The sequence below is a fragment of the Rattus norvegicus genome, chromosome 8 (genome assembly GCF_021556685.1).
Source record: "Rattus norvegicus strain SHRSP/BbbUtx chromosome 8, alternate assembly SHRSP_T2T, whole genome shotgun sequence".
In the NCBI taxonomy this organism is placed as follows: domain Eukaryota; kingdom Metazoa; phylum Chordata; class Mammalia; order Rodentia; family Muridae; genus Rattus; species Rattus norvegicus.
This window is the reverse complement of record NC_141541.1, coordinates 38868835-38886503: the sequence shown is the minus strand read 5'-3', so window position 1 is coordinate 38886503 and position 17669 is coordinate 38868835. Positions and strand designations below refer to the sequence as shown.

Below are 17669 nucleotides of genomic sequence, written 5' to 3'. Positions count from 1 at the left end.
TTCCTCCTCTTCTTCCTCCTTCTTTTCTACTCCTCCTTCTCCTTCTTTGTAATTTGGTTAATTTTCACATGACTTTGGCATATGGAGCCAGTTCACTCAAGGAGCTCCTAAGAGTCCTGGAGGAAGACTTCCTTTTGGTCAAGCACAACCACAGTTACTTCCTGAGTTCATTTTATACTGATGCTGCCTCATAGGAGATCTTGTACTGCTCTACTATGTCTAAACGCCACAGGAACAGGAAAGACAGCAGCTCTGGGGCAATACCTGGACTCTGCTAAGAGACTCAAGAGCTGTCCAGGAGGGGAACCCTGGCGAACTTGCCCAGAGCCCCAGGGCTATCACAGCCTCCTTGTAACAGTTGTCTGGAGTCAGAGGCCACTGTTCTTCATATTTGATTTGTATCCAGGCACAAAACTCCCTTTTGTTGCACAGTCTCCCCAACCCCTCCCATAAACCTGCACATCCCTTAGTTAGAAATGGAACAGATTGGTAGAGGTGATGATCTAGAAAGAGATCACTACACATCCTGGCCATCCTTCCAAGCACCATTTAAATGCTCGTCTTACTAAAGTGCTTGTACTTGAGAGTGTCACACTCTCACACAATGTAGTCACAGTTGTGTTGGCACTTCCTTTAGAAGCCTCTGCTTTCAGGTGCACATGACAGCCTTGAGGGAAAAATCTCTCTTTAGGCTGAAATTTCTCATATCTGTTCTCACCTTAGAAGTGCAGTTCTTGCTTTGAAAGTCTGGCAGAAAGTTCGGCACATATCTCCTCGAGATCTCTCACAGGGCCTGCTGGGGAAGGCAGTGGGCAGGAGTAGGAATGAGATCTGGGAAGGTCAGGATCTTCAAGTCAGTCTCTGGGATTTGAAATCCTGTGATCACCTCTTGTGCTGTGATTCAGCCAGGTACCTTATTTCTCTGATTCCTTGGTATGTTACTTCTAGAAACATGCCAGTGAGATGGTGCTGCAGCAGGAACCTGCACTTGAGCTTCCCTGGTTGATCTCCATACCACTGTAGACACTAGTGGGTAGCCAGTGTGGTAAGTTCTCTGTGAATTTATCATTTAATTAGCCTGGAACCCACCTCCACTGTGTTTTGTCAAAGCTCCCAACTTGCTTTAAAATGCAGGTCATACAGTGACTCATGACTCCTTCTTGCCTTTGTCTTCTGATTGTATGTTCCAGGGCCATGGCGTAACCCTCATATAACTCACTCTCCTCGTGTCCTTCTCGTATGTCTTCAGTTCACAGATCTTCCATTATTCAGGCATTGCTCAGAAGATTATCTGAGCAGACTTAGATTTCTGTAAATAGTTCAATACCTTGTGAATACTGGATAACCTATAAATGCTTGTCAGGTCAAATCATTTTATCATCAATACCTATTAATCTTCCAGTCCACACCAACTACTCTACAAAGCAATCATAGGACCTTTGAGGTTTTTGAACAACTGTACCTTAGTAGGTCTGATTCTTGGCCTGAAAAACATGATGTACAATATATGACAAGTGGGCAAATGAAAATATTTAAACATTAAGCCAGCGGGCAAATGCAGAACTGGTGACAAAGTTTTAGGATGTAGATCTGTTACATTCAGTACCTTTGTGACTGAAGTTGGATGGTGATTGGGAATGAATTTGTGGAAAGTTTTCTGCTGATCTCTTTGTTTCATTAAGGTAATTGAAAGCTGGTTTCTTCCTTCCTTCCTTCTTTCCTCTCTTCCTTCCTTCCCTCCTTCCTTCCTTCCTCCCTCCCCCCTCTTTCCTGCCCTTCCTCCCTCCCTTCCTTCTTTCCCCTCCTTTCTTTCTTTCTTTCTTTCTTTCTTTCTTTCTTTCTTTCTTTCTTTCAGGCTATCAGTTGAGGTGAGTCTAAACTGTTTTCTCTAGTAGCTTTCAAATTGTTCTTCAGATAAATCAATTTGCTATTGACTTAGGGCAAAAGTTAGTCCTTTTAGCAGCACTTGCCTGAGAAGATTGGTGGCACTGTATGCTCATGCATATGAGACTATTGAAGAGTAATAATACCCTTAAATACAATGTGTGTCTTAAGCAGAGGTTATAAAATATCTCACATGCCCATCTCAGTACTTCTATTATTCATGTCTCTGCACCAAGGCATGGCAGATATTCCTGGATTCTTCTTCTGTCTCTCCTGTATTGGATCTGAGGTTTGTTTTGTTGAGCAGACCGACCCAACAGGGAGGTTGTGGAGAAAAGATCAGATCCTGCACTTGTTCCTTTAATTTTGTCTGTTGTATTGCTAACTAAAATGACACTAGGAACCAGCATGAGACTGAGCTCTGGTAGGACAGGTCTCGATACAACTGTTGCATTTGCTCCCAATTATTGAACAAGTTCACTCTCTGGAGAAAGGGCCCCTCTGGTCAATTTTCAAATGGTTGTGGATGTTGGAGGATATTCTCATCTTCTGTGATTAAATCCATCTCAGGGTTTAAACACAGACATTCTGCTCATTGGGATAATTAACTAAAGCTTATCCCACTTTATCCCAAATCTCTGTTGACCTATTTGAGGTGTAATGTTCAAAGGCTGTGGTGCGAAGGCGGAAATAGTCAGACAAGAATAGTTGCCCATTGTGTCCCTTGACTTCTCAAAGAAAATCTGCTTCTTTATGACCTGACTCTTACACATACACCTATACCTACACCTACACCTACACACACACATACACACGGGACAGAAAGATGCATCTTTGACACTGGAACTCTAGAACTCTAGTGGAGAGGATCACTGCACCAAGACAGGCTAAATCAGAGACCTTCTGTTTCACCTGGAAAGTGACTTTGAATATGCTAGGTGTATCAAGGGTCATGCCTTGCTTTCCAGGGCATTGCTTTGCTAAAATCTTACACACACACACACACACACACACACACACACACACACACGCATTCACTCACAGAGTCAAGGCAGAAGGGAAAGGAAAGGAATGATGGGGACTGTACAAGAATGCTTGAGCACACACTCAGAACAAAGCCTTTTCCTTTCTGCCCCCCTCTCTCTCCTTTACCCTCGAAGCAAAATACACACCAACAAATGGCCCAGCTAATTCCCCAATTACACAGAGAGGTCATGTGGCATTGAAGTGGGCCCTGAGGATTGCTGTTTACATATTTTAGAATTTTACCACTTTACAGCAAGCACCCCTCTGTCTCTTTCCTTCCCGTTATTTTTGACCTCTGCTGTTATCTTTAGATTTATCAGCAATTCGAGATGGCTTTTTCACATCGGTGAGCACCAGCCAAAATCTAACAATCAGAAAGAATCAGAGAAAATAAATCAATGTCCACAAACAACAGGCCAATTTTGGCAAGTACAATTTATTCATAAAAGCTACAGTTCGCTGGGGATTCTCTTGTCTTGCATCCACAATGCCCCTGATTCAGATGCCAGCGTGGTGAGCGCCAGGTGGCAGCCAAGATGGGAAGGTGCACATTGTTTCATAGGGTTGCTTTGTTCCCTAATGCCTGAGCAGCCTCTCCTTAATCTCCGAGGCACACTCTAGGCTGGGGATTCTATACAAATGTTATCCCAGCTAATTGAAGGGTAAATCAAAGTGAAGCTGGTTTTTTTTTTTTCTTTTCGATGTAGAGGTGGCAAAAAAATCAAAACAACAACAACAAAAAAAAAAAAAAAACCAAAACAAAACAAAAAACCCTCCTGCACTGTCAATAGGCTAAGTGGCTGGGAGAATTCTCCATGCCCTCTTCTGATGGTGTCTAGCACTGCTTTTCAGAGGTCGTGATGGCGGATCTGCAGAAACCCTCTGAGTAGAAAGACGTCCACATTCCAGCTTTCTGCTCCGTTTAGGCATAATGGCATATTTCCTACCCAAGGTACTTTGTGTTTCCTCATCCCAAGCCCAAGCCACAGATAGTTTGTTTCAGCTCCCTCTCTCACCTCTCTGCTTATATTTCCATTAATAAGGCGTTCTCGGGATGGAAAGCCGTCTGTCTCTACACTGAAAGCTGGGACTAAAAGCTTTGCTTTTTAGTTAGAAACCAGAGGCAGGTGAATGGGTTAAAAACAAACAAACAAACAAACAAACAAACAAAGAAACAAAGAAACGAGAGAAAGAATGAGAGTGTTTGTAGTCTACAGCTGGGAGACGGCGGGCAGGGTTGAAACACAGGCAGGAGGCTTTGATTTCTACCAGTAAGCAAGGCCTCCTCGACCTGAAAACAAAGAGTAAATAATTCTGTTGACAATCATTAATTAATGATAATAGCCTGGACTCCGCACTCAGCCTTCGTGGGGTGACCTCAGAGCACTTTACAGACCGCGCTTAATGAAGCCTCCGGTTCTCAGTCCTCGGTGGAGGCGAGCACATATTACCAACACCCTTCTAGTGCTGAGACAAAGGCCCAGTGGGGCTCACTGGTTCATCAGTGACTGGTTATTCTGCAATTGCTGCTCGGTGGGGGAAGAAAGGAGCCTTCAATCAATTTGCCAGGTTCCATGTTTGTGTCAGTGAAATGGCGGGCAGTGACCCGCCTGAGTGACCAGCGTGTTCTGCTGGCAATTAGTTGCCAACCTAACACAAAGCCCGCCGAGCCTGTGGTTCACGCATCTCTCTCTCTCACCTGCACGGGCTGGCTGGCTTTCAGCCTCTTATCTGGCTGAAACATGAAAAATTCGGGCTTCCTGTTCCCAGAGCAAGCTGGGATGAACTCTCCTGCGCAGACAGTATTTAATTTGTGATGGCTTGATGAGGTTAGTCACCTTGCTCAGCACCGCTGTGTTTTCCTGGCCCCGGTGCTCCACGGACTCACTTTTCGCTGGTGCCTTGTCATTTGGGGTTGATGGAAAGGGATCTGAGAGGAACAGAGGAGAGGGGGCTTGCGTCTGCCTGGGTGGTGCTGCTGCACTTTGCAGCTCATCTTTCTGTTGGCCCTCGGCTGGCAGCTGTGGCTACACTCCCCTTCCCGCAGGGCCCCCCAGATGGGAAAGAGGAAAGATTAGCTCTTTTTGCATCTGATGCCAGGGCTGTGCGGTGGATTAGGCTGGCAGAGAGATCCGAATAGCTTCATCTTCAGGAGTTGGAGAGTCTTCTCAAGGTCACCCTGCAACCGCAGATGCTTTAAGGTTGCTCTGGGACACGGCCTCCCAGGTCAGCCCACTGGCTGACTCCTTCAGCTCTGACTGTGAAGAGTGATTCCCCAGATTCTTAGTATTGGCACTGCTTTTCTAAATGTCAAATACCACCCCCCTCCGTTTTTTAATTAACTCTTTGAGAATGTCATACAATGTATTTTGATCATATTCACCCCTCCCCCACTTAAAGCATATTCATTCCCTCTTCCGAACCCATAAACCTATCCAACCATGTTATGTCCTCTTTTTTTAAAATTAATTTTTAACCTATCAATTCCAATTGTGCTGCCCGTAGACTCTTGCCTGTGTGGCCTCCACTGAAGGGTGCTTGACCCATGAAGGGTTACATCTTTAAAGAAAGCAGAGTCTCCTTTTACCAACGTCTGTCAATCGCCTCCTACTCTAGGAGTGAGATCCATATCCACTTCCTTTCTTCCCGTTGGAATTTTGTCTAGCCTGAGTTTGCATAGATCTTCTGCATGCTGTCTCAGTGGCTACATTGCTAACTACAGAAGATCCTGTTTCCTTTCAGGTCATCCACTGCTTTTGCCTCTTACAATCTTTCTGTCCCCTCTTTCACGATTCCCCAAGTTTTGGGATGGAGTTGTGATACAGATGTCTTATTTTAGGGTGAGCATTTTGAAGTCTTTAACTCTCTCAGTCATGACCAGTTGTGGGTCTCTGTCTTCACTGCCCTCCACTATAAAGAGAAGCTTGTCTGAAGAAAGTTTAGAGATGCACTAATTTCTTGGTGTAACAGGAAGTCATCAGGAATTGGCTTAATTCAACGGAATACTTGTGGTTCCTTCCTTAGGATCCATGACATCTTAGAGCCACAGGTTCTAGGCTCCAATAACTGAAAGCAGTTATTGTTTCCACTTGCGGAAAAATCTTAAATCCAATCAGCAAATAGTAACTCCTATGATATTTGTTCCATGATTTCACTAGTGGCCATGCCTTGCCAGGGCAATCATGGCTGAGAGGCTTGTAGGGTAGTAGTGATGGTTACTTTTCTACTCTGGTTAATATGTATAGCACCTTCCAACACCACAAAGCTAGCCAGTAGTGAAGAAGCTCCCAGGTGAGTACCGCCTGGATGTTTCCTTGCTCTATGACTCAAGAGTGTGTTATCTCCAGCAATATTGTCTTACCCTCAAGTTCTGGAGGGTGACAACAAATATTGGCAATAGCCTGTATTGTTTATGGCTCTATAGGAATTCACTCATCCACAATTCCAGAGGATGTAACTCCTTTCTGCCTCTGCGTTTTGTATTTGTTAACCTGTTTTAACTGGTAAGTGTATTGTTGCCTAATTACAAGATAACTATTTAAACTCCTTTTCTGTATGTGAATGCCTGTATTTTAAGATGCTTCTAGTACTGGGTTTCCATATGAATTTTTCAAAATATTGCTAGTATCAGTTATCTCTCACGATGTTCATGCCTCTTTTCTGCCCTCTCCTCCCACTGGTACTCACTATTTAACCCCGTCCTTACCATTTTTCCCCGTAAACTCTTTATACCACTGTGTTCTATTTCTCCTCCCTTGAAATTTCCCCCATGGCCTTTACTGATCTCCTGACCTTCCTAGATATTCCAAAAGGAATGTAACTATCTCACGATTCCCATCTAACATGCATAAATGAAAGAAACGTGTTTGTCCTGTGGGTCTAGTCTACTTCACTCAGAGTGATTATTTTTAGCTCTGCCTATTTATGTGGGGAGTTTTTGAATACAAGTTTTTCTTGTCCCCCCCCAAAATACTCTGAATTCTACTTATAATCCAGGCTCTTGATTCTGGAGCTGGGTAACTGAGGTCTTACTCATCAGCATGCTATACTGTTTCTTTTTCAGACACATAGATGCCATCCAAGAACTTACTGATATCCTTGTTTTTAACTGTTGTGGCTTGCTGTATCAAAGCTGCTGAATTTGAAACAAGTTCAATATCATGCCCTTCAAGGATTTACTCATCCTTCTGGGCTTAAGAAACAGAACAAGCAACACGTGTCCTCATCTGAACTCTGTGATTTTTTTTTTAACCCAAGAAATTTTGTATTTCAGCTAGAGACCCATTCTCCTGAATGATGATGTGGGTGGAGAAGAGAGCAGATTGGGGTGTCATCTTAGAAGCCCAATGTAAGGCTCTTGATCATGTTCTGAGTATGACTATGGAGAGCTCAGTCAGTAGTCAGCTCTATTCTGTTTTGTCGCCGTTTGTCGGTTGACCTAGGGCCTTCTCCTTTTCTTTGCAAGAAGACTCTGTCCTACTTTGATGTGATTGAGGTCTCACTGGATGTTTCCTCTTGGGTCTTTTAAGTAACTGTGTACCCCATCAGAGTGGTATTCATGTTTTCTAGAGCAGTGGTTCTCAATTTGTGGATTGTGACCCCTTTGTGGTCTCATGACCCTTTCACAGGGATTGCCTGAGCCTGTCAAGAAGCACAGATATTTGTATCACTATCCATAACAGTAGCAAAATGACAGTTACAAAGCAGTAACACAAATAATTTTATAGTTGGGCGATAACTGCAACATGAGCAACTGTATTAAGGGTCACAGTATTGAAAAGGTTGAGAACCACTGCTCTAGAATGTCTGCAGTCTGATTGCTGATTTTACTTGTGTGTTATGGGGATGCTGTTCAGAAAGTCCGTCCCTGAGCCATTAACTTCAAATATATTTCCTACGTTCTTGTTTACTAGACTTGGGGTATCAAGACTTATGTTGAGGTCATTAATCCATTTGGGCTTGAGTTTTGTGCAGTGTGAGAGAGATAAGAATCTGCTTTCAGTCTTCTACATGTAGTTATTCAATTTGAGTAAGTTTGTTGAAGGTTCTCTTTCCCCTTCCCCAATATGTATGATTGGGTTCTTTGTCAAATATTAAATGACTGTGTGAGTGTGAGCTTATATGTGGATCCTTAATTCTATTCCATTGATCACCGTGCCTGTTTTTATGCCAGTCCTATGCTGTTAAAGCCCTAGCTTTGTAGTATAACTTGAAATCTGGGCTGATGATACTTCCTATTGTCCTTTCATTGTTGAGGATTGTTTTGGTTCTCTTGGATCTTGAGTGTTTCCAAACAAAACTTAATGTTATTTTCCCCATTTCTACAGAGAGCTATACTGTGATTTTTGGCATGGATTTTTGTTGAATCTGTAAATTGCCTTGTGTATGATGGGCATTTTTCACAGTATTAATCCTTCAAATCATGAGCATGAGAGATCTTATGGAGTCTTCCTCAGCTTCCTTTGTTAGCATCATAATGTTTTCAGTATATGAATCTAATATTTTTGGTGCCACTGTGAATGGAATTGTTTCCTTGGTTTCTTCTCAGCATATGCTTGTAATCAAAGGCTACTGATTTTTGTGTGTATTAACTGTGTATCTTGCTACTTTGCTGAATGTGTTTATAATCTGTAGATTTCTGGTGAAGTTTTTAGGGGTTTTTATGTATAGAATCAAGTCATCAACAAATAAGAAACTTTGACTTTTTCCTTTCCTATTCAGAACCCCCTCAACTTTTTCACTTGCTTTATTGGCCTAAGACTTATAATATATTGAGGCAGGAGAGTGGACATCCTTGTCTTGTTTCTGATTTTAGTGAGAATGTTTTGAGTTTTTCTCTGTTTAGAAAGATGCAGATTGTGGGTTTAGTGGGTAATACCTTTATTGTGATGAGATATGTTCCCCATAGTCCTGGATTCTCTAGGTCTTTTATTATGAGGGGATGTTAGGTAATGTCAGAAGACTTTTTGGAATCTACCATGATTATCATGTGGTTTCTATATTTGAGTTTATTTATGTGGTGGGTTATGTTTAATGATTTATGTATGTTGAAACATTCCTGCATCTCTGGGATAAAGCTGACTTGATCATGTTAGATAGTATTTTTGGGTAGTCATGAATTTAATTTGCAAGTACTTTATTGAGAAGTTTTGCATCTATTCTCTTCAGAGAAACTGCCCTATAATTGTGTGTGTGTGTGTGTGTGTGTGTGTGTGTGTGTGTGTGTGTGTGTACCTGCCTTTGGTTTTGGTATCAGAGTGCTACTGGCCTTACAAAAAGATTTTTAGAAATATTTCTTCATCTTCTATTTTATGGAATGATTTAAGGACTATCAGTGTTAGTTCTCCTTTGAAGGTCTGGTAGAATTCTGGACCAGGTCCATCTGGCACTGGACTTTTTTAGTTGTGAGATTTTAAGTATTGTCTTTATTGAACTGTATGTATGATCTGTGTAAACAGTTTATTTTATCTTAATGTAGGGATAGTAGGTCACATATATCTCCAAATTCATCTATTTCTTTTAGAGTTTTTCTGTAGATTATAGCATACACTTGTCAAGAGTAACGGAATATTCATGATCTCAATTGCTCAACAGTAAACAGAATAACGGATTAGATTAGACACACCCCCTCTTTCTTTTGGTTAAGCTGGCTAATGCTTTACTAATCTTGTTTCATATAGTTATTGTATTTGAAAAAATCTATTTCATTCTTCAGTGAGGCAGCTGAGTGACAGACGCCACCCTGCAGATCTTCGTGAAGACCCTGATGGGCCACTGACAAGATCGAGATTGTCAAGGCCAAGATCCAAGACAAGGAAGGAATCCCACCAGACCAACAGAGGCTGATATTCGCCAGCAAACAGCTAGAGGAAGGCCGCACCCTTTCCGACTACAACATCCAGAAAGAGTCTACCTGGCACCTAGTGTTGCGTCTGTGCGGTGGGTGGCATCATCGGGCTGTCCCTTCATCAGCTTGCCCAGAAGTACAGCTGTGACAAGATGATCTGCCGCAAATGCTATGCAAGCCTGCACCCCCATGCAGTCAACTGCTGCAAGAGGAAGTGTGGCCACACCAACAACCTGCACTCCAAGAAGAAGGTCAAATAAAGCTGGGGCTATACCTCCGGATCAAATAAAGTCCCCTTCCATCTGCTAGAACAGTAAAACAACAACAACAACAACAGCAACAACAACAACAACATTCTATTTCATGAATTCCAGTCCCTGTTTTGATTAACTATTCCTATCTAGTTTTTGGGGGATAGGGGTATTGATAATGTTTTGCCAAGACTTTTTTTTTCCGGAGCTGGGGACCAAACCCAGGGTCTTGCGCTTGCTAGGCAAGCGCTCTACCACTGAGCTAAATCCCCAACCCTTTGCCAAGACTTTTAAGTGAGTTATTAATTTGAGTTATTAGCATGTTTTTCTTTTAATGTAAGCACTTCATGGTATATGCTGTCCTGTTAGGGCTGTTTTTATTAGATCCCATAGATTTTGGTATACTTTACTTTTAGCAAGTTGTAAGAATTTTTAAATTTTCTTCTGCAAAACTGCATCCTTGACCCTTAACCCAGTTATTGAGTAGGGTGTTGTTTCATTTCTGTGAGTTTCTTATATTAACACAAATTCCTGTTGCTATTGATATCCAGTTTTTTTTTTAATTTGGTCAGTTATAATACAAGATGTGATATTCTATATTTGTTGAGTCTTGCTTTGTGTCCTAAAATGTTGATTTTGAGAAAAATCTCAGTGTCCCAAAATGTTGATTTTGAGAAAAGTTCAGTGGGCTGTCTAGAGGAATGTCTATTTTTCTAGAGCGTGGTTACACTGTACTGATGATATCAGTTAGGGTCACATGATTTGTGATGCCATTTAATTCCAGGGATCCACTGTTTCACTTATTTCCAGATGCCATGTCTGTTAGTAAGAGTGGGGTATGGAAATCAATCACTACCAATATGTTGAGGTCAACATGTGATTTTAGGCCTAACACTATCACTTTTATGAAATTAGGTGCTCCTGTGTTTGTTACGTATAGGTTTAGAATTGTAATATCCCATTGGTGGATTTTTTTTCTTTAACACGTATGATGTGTTCTCCTTATCTCTTCTGACTAGTTTTAGTTTGAAGTCCTTTTGGTCAGACATTGGAATAGCTATATGTGCCTGCCCTTTACTTTCATTTGTGTACAATACTGTTTTATATCCTTTTTGCCTAAGATGGTGAGGTATTTCTTAGAGCTAAAGAAGATGAATTCTATTTTCTAATCCAATCTGTCATTCTATTTTTTTTTAAATGTGGGATTGAGATCATTAATATTCAGAGTTCCTATTGAAAAGTCTGTGCTAATTCCTATTACTTTATTAATTTTGTGGTAATGTTTTCTCAGATCTATTCTGATTACCTCTCCTGGCATTTGTTCCTAGACCTCTTGAGTATGTTTATTCTTCTCTTCAAATTGAAATATTTCATCTAGAATTCTCTGTACTTTCGGTTTTGGCATCAAAATTTCCCTAAGTCTGTTTTTATTATGGAAAGACTTCATTACTTCTATCACTTTAATAGATACTGTTGCTGGGTATAATAGTTTCCGTTGACAGATGTAGTTTTTCAGAACTTAGAGTAAAACTTTTAAGGTTCTTCTGCCTTTAAATTACTCTGCTGGATAATTAGGTGTTATTCTAATAGGCTTGCTTTTATAAGTGACTTGATATTTTTTCTGTGAAGCTTTCAGTACCCTTTCTGTTTTCTGTGTTCTGAATGTTTTAACTGTAACATGCCATGGATATTTTCTTGTCGTCTATTTAGTATTCTGTAGGCTTTATATATGAATAGGTACCTCTATATCTAGTTTTTGAAATTCTCTTCTATGATTTAGATGAAGTCATTCTCTGGATCTTTGCCATAGTATTATTCTCCTCCTTCAGTGGCCATAATCCAGAGGTTGGTTCTTTTTATAGCGCCCCCAAACTCTCTCCCCTATTCTGCTTATTGTTCTTAACCTCCACTTAGTGATCCTGTTCCTCTGCTTTGTCTTCCACCCTGGACTTTTATTTTCAACAGGATCCATTCTGTCAGGGAGGTTTTCCACTGAGAATTTTAACTGATTTCTAAAGTTTTTCATTTCCAGCCTTGTTTCAGTGTGGGTTTTCTTAAATCCAAACAGACACAACCTGTTCTTTTGGCTTGAAATCCTCTCCCTGTCCTAGAAAAAGATAGAGGCCCTCCAAACTGTGTGCATCAGACTTTTATAGCATTACATATTGTAAATTGTGTCCCTTCCAAACAGATTAAGCATTTTAGCAATCAGATCTTTGTCTTTGTCACAAATATATAAAATCTTACACAACAAGTGATATACAGTAGGGACACACACACACACACACACACACACACACACACACACAGAGAGAGAGAGAGAGAGAGAGAGAGAGAGAGAGAGAGAGAAACTGAATACAACCCTCCATTTGATTAATTTATACATCTGCAAGCCCTGATTTAAATGTTTCTTCTTTATTGAAGCCTTTTTTTATTACACTAGGAAATCAGTAACAATTTCTCCTAGTATATTTTCCACTGATTTTCTTTTTTTTAATTTATCAGCCACAGAATAGAGAATATCACTCCACCTTATTTCTAGTTCAAGTTAGGACTCAACAAAACTATCAGAAAAATAATAATTTCATTTATTTAGGGATTAATTATTTTTTTAAAGAAATCTAAAGTCTATTTTTAAATCTTAGATTGAGTTCCTAATTTCACTTCTCTCTTTGTCCTTGTCTTCTTTAAATTGTTTGACCATAGCTAAAATTACTCTCTAGAATTCTTGGTAAGCTCTTCCCTGGCATTTTATTAGTGACCATATTGCTATGGGATTTATATTCTTTGAGAAGACATGTTATTTTGATTTTTCATGCTGTTTTTATTTTGTATTGGAATGTTCACATTAATAACCATTAATTTGTTAGTTAAATTTTTCTTTTTCTCTTTCTCTTTCTTTGCTTCCTTTTCTTTTCTCTTCCCTTCCTTCCTCCCTCCCTCCCTTTCCTCCCCTTCTTTCTTTTCTTTTCTTCTTCTTCTTCTTCTTCTTCTTCTTCTTCTTCTTCTTCTTCTTCTTCTTCTTCTTCTTCTTCTTCTTCTTCTTCTTCTTCTTCTTCTTCTTCTTCTTCTCCTTCTCCTTCTCCCCCTCCCCCTCCCCCTCCCCCTCCCCCTCCCCCTCCCCCTCCCCCTCCTCCTCCTCCTCCTCCTCCTCTTCCTTTCTTCTTTTTGTTTAGGTCACTTTTCTTCTCTCTGCAGAGGTGTGTAAAACATGTAAGATAAAGATAATTCAACATAAAGTTGGATGTTGATTTACTATGTTTGGAATTTGAGGATATAGCCTCTATTAGTGTTTTTTGTTCTCTGCTGTAGTTTAATGTCTTCATTGGTCTGGTCACAGAACCTGGAAGAATTATCCTTAGTAGTGTATGTTGGTCCTGAGACTCAAGAACAAATAGGGCAATGGGAAAGTCCCAGTAAGGCAGTTGGGAGGATTGTGGGACTCTGGGTCACATGTGATGGTTTCCTGGTGGAATCCTGGTGGTAAGCAGGTAGTGATCTTATTAATCTAAAAGGAAGAAAGATAGTGAGGAGGGCTTATCCCTGACAAGAAGCCCTGGAATGTGGATAACCGAAACGGAGAAAGAAATGGTACCGAAGAGATAGCCTACCTTGTTCTGTGCTATATGAGATTGCTACAGAGTCCCTGTTTGCAAGGTGGTGTGTGCTTTGATGAATCCCCGAGGGAGGGAGATAGGTTGAGAGGAGGTAAGTGTTTCTGGCAAGCTGTTGTGGGACTTGGGTGACCTGATGGGGAGGGAGAGCGCTGGTAGTCTATATGGGTCTACACTCAAATATTTTACAGACCTCACTTCTTGTCAATTTCCCCACCATAAAATTTTATGTTATTATTACTGCCTTTTAATTTTTATCTTGTAGGGAAACACACAACAGCAAGTAGCTATTATAAATGCAGTAATGATTTTTGTAGATAATATATTTTATTTATATATAAAGCACTTGAAAATAAATAAGTGTGGCTGTACACTGAAACCACTTTTTTTTTCTAGTGGAGAGCTGATACTTAATGCACACTAAAATCTGAAATCTTTAACTGTAGCTGCATATTGTTCAAGGGCACTTGGCTCATAACTTGAAAACTTTTGGTTTATAATATCAGGCATATAAAAGTTGAAGTGATTAAGTCTGGGAAGGTTTACCTGAAATAGATTTAACCCATTCCTGGATGCTCAGCTCACTTGGCTGATTAATGCTAGGTGCTCATTCCTGTGGAGAAGTGTAAACAGAGAGTGTCTACCCCATTCATTAGGTGAAATAAAGAGAATCCTGAGGGACATGCTTCATAGATTTCCTTCTAGCTGTTACTTCCAGATTCCGTGTGTGTGTGTGTGTGTGTGTGTGTGTGTGTGTGTGTTTAGCTAATAGTACCAAAATATCAGCTATGTGGCTATGATATGAACTACAAAAATCATGTAAAACATGTCAAGGTCACATTAGATCAACAGCATCTGTCAGAGGTGCTTCTGTATAAGAGGTATTGCTAACTATGCTTTTTAATTTGTATTTTAATTCTCTTTTCTTTGCAGGGCTGAGATCTGGGAAGCCAACTAAGAGAGCTAAAGAAGATTCAGGACTACCGGAAGTTGATGAGACGGGAACAGATTGTCGTACAGACCAAGAATAGCCTGACATCACTCATAGTTTGTTTGTTTGGCTCCTGCTATGCCAATATATTTGCAGGAACTCAATAACAAGATATATGAAGAGTGCACATAATGCAGTTGTTGTTATCTGTCTTCTTCCTGAGAATCACAAAGGGTATTTCTCTTCATTCTTATAATTGAGAAATAGAAGCTCAAAGTGACTTGTGACTTGCTCAAGGTCACAAAGCTACTAAATGGCAGAGTCAGGGTCAGATACAGGTTCTACTACAGTGAGAGGCACAGACAGACTGACTTAGGATCTATTGGGAGGTTCGACTGCTTTCCAGGGTCATTTGAGACCATGATCTGCTATCTAGTCGTAAGAACTATCAATAGCAGGTGTCTCTCTCTGGAGAGAGATGTCTGCCTTCCTGTGTTCCTGTGGACACACTGTTGTGTGTGTGTCACGGTGGGGGGGAGGGTTCTGCCATCTGAGCAAAGGATTGATGCCTTCTGGAGAGCTCAATGGGGTGTTCCTACAGAGAGAAAGCAGAAATTCTAGTGTTCGCTCTCAAGAAAAAAAAAATAACATGTAAACTCAGAGCTCCACGTATATCATTATAAGACTTTTAATAAAATTCTCAGCATCTCTAAATCTGGAGTTCTCTTTTCTGCAAATTAATGGTTTATTCAGGTAGTTTTGTTGAGTTCTAACCATGAACTGGCTGTAAGGTGGAGTGATGTTCTCTTTCCTTCAGTAACTCAATTCTGTGGCAGATAATTTAAAAACAAAATCAGTGTACAAAGTGGAGAAAGGTACTAGGAGAAATTGTTATAGATGTCTGGTGAGATCAAGAAAGGCTTCAGTGAAGAGGAAACATTTGGATCAGATCTTACAGCTTTACAAATAACCACATGGGGAAATAAATTCAGTGTTTGTGTGTGTGTGTGTGTGTGTGTGTGTGTGTGTGTGTGTGTGTGTGTGTGTATTTGTGACAAAGATATAGACCTCATTGCTAAAATTCTTAATGTGATTGAGCAGGACACAATTTATAACATGTGATGCTACAAAGTGTGATGAGCCCACACAGGAGGGCCTCTGTCTCAATCTGGGGCAGGGAGAGAATTTCAAGCAGAGAGAACAGGTTGTGTCAAGATGATAAATTATGGAAGGTCGCAGCATGCCCCAGCACTGTGTTTGTGGGGAAGAATGTAGAGACTGGAGAATGAGTTAAGGGACAGCCTGAAATGGGTTACACATGTCTAATTAAAAGTTCAGATTTTAATCTGATCACAATGGGGGACTTTAATCATGGAAACACACCAAATGAGTGGGTTTTGTTTTTGTTATTGCTTAGAGAAAGTTAGAACAGAGATAGTGGAATTTCCTCTGAAACTAGACATCCACTGGTCATTTTGTCATTTTTTTCTCCTGTAATTTCAGTTACCTATAAGTAACCTTTGTTAAAAAATATTAAATAGGAAATTCCAGAAAAAAATCTCAACTTGTAATTGTGTTCTATCCTGACTAGTATGAAGAGACCTTTGAGTGTCTCTTTCCTGCATGGGGTGGAAATCACCGTTTGTCCCATACATCCAGACTTCCTTAGTAACATCCCTTAGTAATTTGGGACCTACCTTGGTTATTACCTAGACTGTCTCGGTGTTGCAGTGTTTGAACTTAAGAAAGCTGTTCTTTATTTAATAATGTCCTCAAAGTAAAAGAATGTTGACTCTGACAAATTGAAATACGAAGTAGAATTCATAAAGTGCCTTTTAAAAAGTGCCATCTATTAGTAAGTATGTGTTGTTAAAAAACAATCATAGTCTATGTGTAGTTCAGCACCAGCAGGAAGTCCAGGAATCCTGTGGGGGTCCTTATTTGGTAAAGGGGGCTATTATAATGACCTGGGGGAGCCAGTGCAGGTAGAGGGTGTCCATCTGAGAGGGTACAGTAGAGTGCTATTAGAATGAGAGGATCAGAGCCAGGAATTGGCTCTGAATTAGAGGGGACCACATGCAGGTTGATGAGATTCGAGGATGAAGAACACAGAGGTGGTGTAAACATTTTCATCCTGAAGGTCAGGTGTGCTAAGAGCAGGGTAGAGTTCTTTGAAACAGACCAACATGGGATTCATTGGTAGACCTCAGAAGAAAGGCAGCAACTTGAGGTCTGGATTTGATGATCATAAGTAGATGTGTTTCTGGGACACTGGGGGGAAGGAGGGCTAAGGAGAAATCCCTAGAAAGGGTAATTCAGTGTTGCCTGGAGGCAGATCTGTGGCTGAGTTTGAGGAGGAAAATGGAACATGGCTGGTATTCTGGAGACTGAAAGGGGCAAGGAGCTCATGTCACAAGGCAGGATGGTCATGGAGAAAGACTCACAGGGTAGTGACTAAGGATGGACTGGAGCAAGGGCCAGAACTTCCTAGGCTAATGTAGTAGGGCTGTGCTGAAGCAGATGAGGTAATAGCTAGGGAAATGACGCTCATGACCCCACTGAGGCCTCTGCCTGCATCTTTTCTCCTCCCACTCCCCCATCACTCATGCACTCTCCAATTCTATTTCAGCTGCCCACCCCTTCTTGTCATTAAGCCCCATCTTGTTACATCTACCTCCCAGCCATTTTGCTGAATCTTTGTTTCTTTATTCACATTCCTCTGCTAGCCTCATTTTACCCATTAGGACTTGGTTAGGCTATTTACCCTAGAAAGTCTTCTCCAATTCTTGGTGAGACTTCCCTTTCTCCAGGGCACCCTTCCAGGACACCTATCCAGGACTGGACAAACCATCCCAACTCTGGACTTCTCTAACTTATTGTGTCTACAATTACCATATAGTGCCTGTTTCCACCCTCACTGGGACTCGTTTTTCATTCTCTTCTCTGTGTGGGATTCCTATCTATTTCTCTTACAAATTCCCACAGTCCAGCCAAATGCTGGAACTTTACAGTCTCAACAAACTGTCACCAAACACAAACAATCAAACAAGATGCAGACACCCAGGTGCTGTTTCCTTTTCTGGAAATCAGAAGAGTAAGTAGTCTCCTTTCACGAC

The 17669-nt window shown here is 40.9% G+C and overlaps 1 long non-coding RNA gene across 1 annotated transcript in view; it reads left to right on the top strand.

Annotated features, from left to right (window-relative positions):
* The window catches only part of LOC100359711 (ubiquitin and ribosomal protein L40-like), a 93991-nt gene extending 77887 nt beyond the window's left edge, over nt 1-16104 (top strand). The window contains exon 4 of the long non-coding RNA XR_015628183.1: nt 14556-16104. This is a non-coding gene — a long non-coding RNA (ubiquitin and ribosomal protein L40-like). The remainder of the gene's footprint in view (nt 1-14555) is intronic.
* Nucleotides 16105-17669: the final 1565 nt, after the last annotated feature.